General features: G+C 42.8%; 1 long non-coding RNA gene across 1 annotated transcript; it reads right to left on the reverse strand.

Annotated features, from left to right (window-relative positions):
• Positions 1-2,003: 2,003 nt before the first annotated feature.
• On the reverse strand, positions 2,004-2,634 carry LOC120924855. Its single transcript, XR_005746453.1, has 3 exons — positions 2,570-2,634; positions 2,297-2,468; positions 2,004-2,201 (listed from the first exon to the last, which is right to left on the reverse strand). It is a non-coding gene; the product is annotated as an uncharacterized LOC120924855 (long non-coding RNA).
• Between the last annotated feature and the right edge of the window lie 5,509 nt (positions 2,635-8,143).

Raw genomic sequence — 8,143 nt, forward strand, 5'->3', positions numbered from 1 at the left:
GAGTGCCGTCGTACGTGTTGTACGTCACTGCGTTTTGTTCATAATTTTTAAAAAACGATGGTGTGTGGGCAACATCGTTTTTAATGATGAAGTTGGAAAAACTTCGTTTTTTGGACATGCTGAAAAATGTCATTTTTTTTCATGCTGAAAAACGACCGTGTGTACGCGGCATTAGAACTGTCTCTGCACAAAGTGTCATTTCTGAAGGAAAAAAAGTCATTTAAAATTCACTCGTCCTTTTTCACCTCTCTCCCCACTTTTTTTTTTTTTTACTTTTCTGCACATGTAGTTTGAAGGGATATAATGGGGATAGAGGAATATAAGTTCTCCTCCCCCTCCTGAAGTTATATACATGGGTGTATATGTAGAACATTTATATATAAGTACACGGGCACAGGTATAGAATTAGGATGCACTTAGTTGGGTAGTTAGGGGCAGGTAGGGGAGGGAAGGGGGAGAAAGGGGGTGGTTGGATGACCAGAGACCCGCATCCCTCTGGATTTTTGAACTCTATGCCTCCGAGAGATCTCGGAAGATAAAAAGAATCTGCTAGGGGATAGATAAGAATACCCAAAGCGTATGCCTGGGATGTTGGACCTTTCTATGTACCCGTATATATGTTTTATCGTATGTTTTTATGAATGTATGAAGGTTTTTGCATTTGTATAAATGTTGAAAAGTGAATGTTGTAATGTTTGTAAAAAAACATTATTATGTGAAAAACAATAAAAATAATTATAACAGAAAAAAAAAATCACTTGCGGCTATAATGAATTGTCTGCTCCCGGCAATTCTGAGAGAATTAATTCATAAAAAATAAAAACAAGCGTGGGGGTCCCCCCTAGATTCAATTACCAGGCCCTTCATGTCTGGTATGGATATTAAGGGGAACCCCGCCGTCAATTAATAAAAAATGACGTGGGGTTCCCCCCAAATATCAATTCCAGACCCTTCAGGTCTGGTGTGGATTTTAAAGGGAACTCCACCCCAAATGTAAAAAAAAATATGGAGTGGAGTTCCCCCAAAAGTCCACACCAGACCCCTTATCCCCTTAATATACATACCAGACCTGAACGACCTGGTAATTGAATTTGGGGGGACCCCCACGTTTTTTTTTTTTTATGAATGAATTCTCTCTGAAAATCCTGGGAGCCGACAATTCATTAAATTCATTATAGCCGCAAGTGATTTTTAAATTACTTTTTTTCCTTCAGAAATTACACTTTGTGCAGAGACAGTTCTAAGCACGGGAAACATGCGCTATTTCACAGGTATACTTTACACCCCCCTAGGTACGAAATTTAAAGGAATATTTCACTTTTATTGTTTCACTTTAAGCATTATTAAATTCACTGCTCCCGAAAAAACACTTTTTAGGACAATAACTTGCATATTAGCCTTTACAATTAGCACTTTAGATTTCAAACGCTCAAGTCCCATAGACTTTAACAGGGTTCGTTTGGTGTGTTCGCAGGTTCTGGTGCGAACCGAACGGGGGGTGTTCGGCTCATCCCTAGTGTTTACTACTGTGTATTTCACCCGCCGGGATATGGCATACCTTCTGGATGAAGGAATTGACCTAGAGATACAATCAGAATTTTCCTGTGATCCCCTAACGTATGATGACAGTGATGACTCTTTGAAAAAGCTATTTAAAAATCATAAGAAACTAACTATTAAATTCTTGAATTGAAAATGGGACATTTCTTCACACTGAACATAAAATCATACAGAGGGGTCTCAGGGAAAGGGTAATCCCAGCTGGCCACTTACACACTCCACGATTTCTTGAACTTTGGAAGAAAAGCTGTTTAACCCGTGTTCTAGAGACCTTACAAATGATTGTGAATGAGGAACAGATACAATTAGAGGAGATTAAGATTGAAATAGACAAAAGTGTACGGCTACTGGAACCATTCAAACAGGACCCTAATTTTTCCAAAAAAAAGGAAAAAGTGGAGGGACCCCCTAAATGGGGCTTTAAAGGCAACAAAGGTATACAGTAATCCAAAAAATAGATAATTTAATATTCAAAAATGGAAATTGTACACATATATCACATAGAATTATTTAAAAACAATACATGGTTAGGTGTCATTGAAAAGCAAGGTCCATGAAGACATACACGTCCCTACGCGTTTCGGATTACCCTTCATCAGGGGCCGAAGTATATGTAGTCAACGAGTATAAGAACCACTTTTCTAAAAAACAAAGAAAGCATATATGTTGCAAGTGTTGCAAAATAGAAAAATGGCAATAAATACATCAAAAGGTGCAGATAAAAACACACACATACCAATCACAGCGTTTAATCAACCCTGCACACCCCAGAGAAAGGACACCACTATCAGGACGCAGAAAGACTCCTCTGGATGAAATTAAGAGGAAGGAAGCCGGCGGTGCAGAATCACATATAGCAAGACCTCAGGCCCATATAGTCACAAAGTAACATATGATAATGTAAAAACCTGTCCATAAAAAAAAGGGACAGGATAAATATACATGTAATGAAATACCTAACCATATGTAGAAAAATATGTCAAAAAATAATAATTAAATAACTGCATACCTGAGGTTAGCAGAAATGTGTCATATTAAATTTGGCCAGAGGTGTCAGTAGAGAGCTAGCAGAGCTACAATGGATGGCAATAGAAACAGGCATTAGATAAGGAAGGAGGGAACCAATGCAAAAGGTGATAAATAAAAGGATCCAGAGTAAGGGAGTACTTACAAGAGACAAGCGCTCAGTGTGGCCACCAGACATGTCACTAGTACCTCTGCCGTCCAGCAATGTCTGACATTGTTTGGACGGCTAGAGGTTTATATAGGGAAGTAAGGGGGCAGGCCTAGGCACGGTGGGCGTGGTCAGAGAGACCAGGCGAGCCGTAATAGGCCGGTAGTGTGGAAGTGGGCAGTAGTAAACAGACAGCATGGGGAAAAGACTGAGAAGGCCTGTCAGGTGATTAGTCAGGCTAATTTTTCCAAAAGTAACAAACTTCTTAAGAAAGAGGTCGAGAGAACTTAAAAGCCAATAAGCAGGAAAAATTCTAACAAAATTTATTGGACTGGAAAAGAGACGATATCTTTGACCCAACTGTCCAGAGAGGCAGAAGCAGATCACTTAAGGGACATGGTCCCAAACCTAAAACTATTCAGTCTGCTTTCTCCTCTTCAGACAGTGAATCTGAACCCCATGAGAAATCGGTTATATTTCTAGAGGAGGGGTGAGGACACAGGAGACAATCCCATCCCCAAAAAAGGAAAACACAAACCAACACAGAGGGGGAGACCAAACACCGAGAACCACGACCTAGGACAACGACATTGAACGAGACAACGACAGTAACCACAGAGAGCTCAGGTCCAGACCCCACAGGACATAAGTAAAATCTATCATCTTGCGAGTTAAAATTTTACAATCGAATCCCGACCCTGATATGAGAGTGGTAAATCTGACTGATTTTCCACTCAACAAACATCATATCTCATTACTTCAAAAAGGGCTTTCATTCTAACCGAAATCACTAATGAATGAATTTGAGGTCTACAACGATGTCAGTCTCTTCCTGCAAAAAGTGATCTTCAGATATTCGCACAACGAATGTCATAAAAAACTGAAATAAATGAATCAAATCAAGAAGAACGAGAAGCTCTAAATGCCCTTGTATCCTTGCTGCAGGAGAATTCTGACTCTGATTCTGACCTTGAATCCCCCAATTTACTTTATGAATGTCCCGGTCCATCTAGCCTTCAAAAAAAATCTTTTAAAATGCCATCACTGTCCAAACATAGATGGATTCATCGGTTTTTGGAAGAGGTTAAAAAAGATCTTTCTAAGATCAACTGGAAGTGGAGAGGGATAGATAATATTTCAAGAGAGGAAAGGGAAGCCTGTAGACAATTAGAGACGACCACCGATATTGTGATCAAAGGCAGCAACAAAGGGGGAAACACTGTTCTGCTACCACAAGCTATGTATGAGAAAGAGACAATGCCTCTCCTCCATGATGAATACCAATAGTGTCCCTAGGGGGGACCCAACATTATGCTGTGCCCCACCATGTGCGCCACCCCCCCCCCCCCCCCAAAACATTTTTTTATATATATATTTTTTTCACATTTTTTGTATTTTGTTCGGGCCGCCGCTGGAGTAACACAGTCTCTCCTGAGAGGGTGAGCCTCCCCAGTCAGCTCCTGTGGGGGATTCCTCTCCCCTCCCCCTGCTCGCTGACACTGCATAATGCGAGCGCTCACACAACCACAGCCACCCAATCTGCTCCTTCCCCTGCATCCTCATTGGCACAGAGAAGAGTGAATTGCAGGAAGGACTCCACAAGCAATGTGGGGGGGGGAAGCCTTAATCTCAGTTAGTGAAAAAACAGACTGATTTCTTCCATCCTTAGGACAGGAGAACCAGCCTATAAATTCCGAAAGTGGTGACTGCAAGCTGAGCCAAGTGTCAGTCTATGACACTCTTTCACAGCCCAGCGAGTCCAGCCACCCCCCCTCACTCTTCTCACATACGAGCAGGGAGGAATACAGCTCCTCCTCCTTCCAGTCCCACCCACACTATCCCGGCATGCTGTATCTGAAGAGATGGGATGTGAAATATGAAAATCAGCAGCATTCCTGGCTGTGTGTGAATGATGCCTGAGATTCTAGCCTGGACCGTGGGTAAGTGTGTGCACTGCAGACTGCAGTACACTGTAATCACTGAACTGCATTATCTCTATCCCTTCTCTCCCCCATCTGTCTCCCTCCCCTCTCCTGTTCTTTCAAGACATTCACAATTTACTTTCGCATTCAGTTAGGCAAATTTCTTCCCTGCATACACAGATTGCAGGAAAAAAACTTGCATGTTTCCCCCATCAACACAGACAGTGCTGACAGGGGATATCCCTCCTGCCCAGCAATTGTATTCTCCCGACAAACAGTGATTATCACTAGTGGCTATACAGCAACCACTAGTGATAATCATAAGAGAATCTGCTCATGATGAATGGATCAAATCTCAGCCAGTGTCTGCTAACCAGCTGAGATTTAAACTGTCTATGACTGGTCTTAGCTCTTAGGCAGCCCATACATTGATCACTTGTTTTCATTCAACTATTAGGTTGAATGAAAAAAAAATGATCCAATTCCCCATCTACACATTATAGATGGATGGGGGAATCCTCCCAGTGTGGACCAGTGCTGGAACAACCAGAGTTGCTGTCCTGTCCCGGCTATTCACGGCGCTGGTCTCTGTCTCCATGGCAGTGGAGGCAGCACATTGGAACTCAGTGCTGGTTACATTATGGGGCTGATGTACAGGAGGGCCAGCACAATTTGTTGTTAGAGATGGGCTGGGCATGTTCAAAATTCCACATGCCAGAGCCTGCCAGGAAGCCCACAATGTACAGCGCTAATCACAGGCAGTAAGACATTTCCCGGTCCGCAGCTGCACAGATCAGGAAATGTCTCACTGGCTGTGATTAACACTGTGGAGTGTCGGCTTCCTGGCGGGATTGGGCATCTGGGATTTCAAGCACACCCAAGCCAATCTCTATTTGTTGCAGACAGTTGAGCTACCTGCAGGTTGCTAAGCAGCAGTGGAGCCTTCTATGACATGCTGATCGTGATGCAATTCAGGTAATGCTCCTAGTCAAATCCTAGTGTTAAATATCAGTGTTTTTATTGATCAAAGCCCACACTTTACAGGCATAGAGCCCATATGGCTGCTGAACATACGGTAGATTATATATATATGTGGTTGTACTCTTGATGCTAATAAATATTGTGTTCATAAGATCTGACTGGGGGCATCACCTAGATCACATCCCGATCAGCATGTCAACAGAGAAGGTTATACAGAATTACTGCTGCTAGGTGACCAGCTGGAGGCTTGGCTCTCTATAACCAATAGTGCCAGCCTTCCCCTGCATGCACCCATAATGTCACCAGCACTAGGTCCTAATAAACCAGTGCTGTCAATAGCAGGGACAGGACAGCTGGGAAACCCCACAGTGGCAGAACACCAGGTCCCAGTGGCAAGATAACCTTTGCAACATTGATAGTTCTCCCACTGCTTTGGACCCTTATATTTTCTTGGTGTGCTGGTGACATATATCTCTGGGGGGCCCCAGTATAGTAGGAAGGTAGCTCACTGCAGAACATGTGAAAGGGCCTGTTGTGGGATCGTAGTAAAGGGCCCCAGGATATATATGTGTATATATAATTGCATTTTATAGTTCGCCGCCTACTTTTGTCTCTGTCCCCCCATGTGCCCTCTCCCCCCCCCCCCCCAAATATGAAAGCTGAAAACGCCACTCATGAATACACATATCAGAGGCTCTCTTCCAATCCCTTTTTGGAAATGATTAAGGTCCTTAATTTCAAACTGAGCTTTGCTCTAGAGGAACACTTAATTACCAAAAAAGGAACATGATTGTGCTTGAGTTCAACACTCTTCACGATTCCAGAACGTCATAAATCCACTACCAACCCCCCGGGAAGACCCTCTGGGGCTGATTTAATATTTAACAATGCGCTGCGCCGGTTCAGTCCTTAATTGGTGCGCCGGATAAATCATTAATTGAGCGTGTGAACTGGCGCAGCAGATGGGCACAACGCAATAAAAAATATGTAAACGGTAGAAGCCATGGAACACCCATTAGAAGTCTATGGGAGAAATCAAAAGTGTTAATTTTAAAGGTTAATCTGCAAGTTTTTGTCATAAATAGTGTTTGGGGACCTGGGTCCTGCCCCAGGGGACATGTATCAATGCAAAAAAAAAAGTTTTAAAAACATCAGTTTTTTCGGGAGCAGTGAATTTAATAATGCTTAAAGTGAAACAATAAAAGTGAAATATTCCTTCAAATTTTGTACGGGGGGGGGGGGGGTGTTATAGTATGCCTGTAAATTAGCGCTTGTTTTCCATGCTTAAAACTGTCCCTGCACAAGATGACATTTCTGAAGGAAAAAGGGTAATTTAAAATCACTCGCGGCTATAATGAATTGTCGGCTCCTGGCAATACAGAGAAAAGTCATTAATAAAAATAAACAAAAAAAATGTGAGGGGGTCACCCCAAATTCAATTACCATATTGAGGATATTAAGTGGAACCAAGCGTCAAATTAAAAAAAATGAGATGGGGTTCCCCCCAAATATCCATACCAGGCCCTTTAGGTCTGGTATGTATTTTAAGGGGAACTTCACCCCAAATAAAAAAAAAAGGCAGCAGGAAAAGAGGGGGGACGAGAGGGCGGTTTGCGGTGGTTGGTTGTGGGGGTTTGCGGGCGGGGGGCTTATCGGAATCTGGAAGACCCCTTTAACAAAGGGGACTCCCAGATCCCGCCCCTCCTGTGTGAAATGGTAATGGGGTACAAAAAAAAGGGTAAAAAATGTTAAAAAAGACAATAGCCGTTTTTTGACAATTTCTTTATTAATGTCTTCTCCTTTCCCCGCTTCTTCTCCCTCGCCTGCATCTTGCTCCTGCTTCTTCTTTTCTCCATTCGGGAACTGTCAGAAGAATAGAAGCGTCACACAGTGGGAACTTCCCATGGAAGCTTTACATTTTTTTACAGGTTACCAGTTTAGAGTTACAGAGGAGTTCTAACTCATGCGTTGATACCTCACATGTGTGGTTTGAAAGGCGTTTACATGTGTGGGCGGGACTTACACGTGCGTTCGCTTCTGAGCGCGAGCTACTAGGGACAGGGGCGTTTTAATTTTTTTTTATATATATATTTTTTTTACTTAATTTTTTTTAGCTTTGCTTTTTTTTTACCTTTTTTGTTATCACTTTTATTCCTATTGCAAGGAACGTAAACATCCCTTGTAATAGGAATAGTGTGTGACAGGTCCTCTTTATGGAGAGAGGTGAGGTCAATAAGACCCCACATCTCTCCTCCAGGCTGGAAACCATGACATCAGGAAAAAAAATTCACTGATCTCATGCTTTCAGCCGCAGTTGCGGCTTTGTTTATGTTTTTAAATCTCTATACTTTTACTTCGGCTGCGCCCGATTAGTTCTCCGGGCCTCCGATAGCACGGGAGAGCCCGGAGAAGTACCGGATGGTGGCGGGAGGGGGGATGTCCCCTCCCACCGCCTGTAAGAACGATCAAGCAGTGAAACCACCGCTATGATCATTCTTATGGTGTG

The sequence above is a fragment of the Rana temporaria genome, chromosome 1, assembly GCF_905171775.1.
Source record: "Rana temporaria chromosome 1, aRanTem1.1, whole genome shotgun sequence".
NCBI classification, from domain to species: Eukaryota; Metazoa; Chordata; class Amphibia; order Anura; family Ranidae; genus Rana; species Rana temporaria.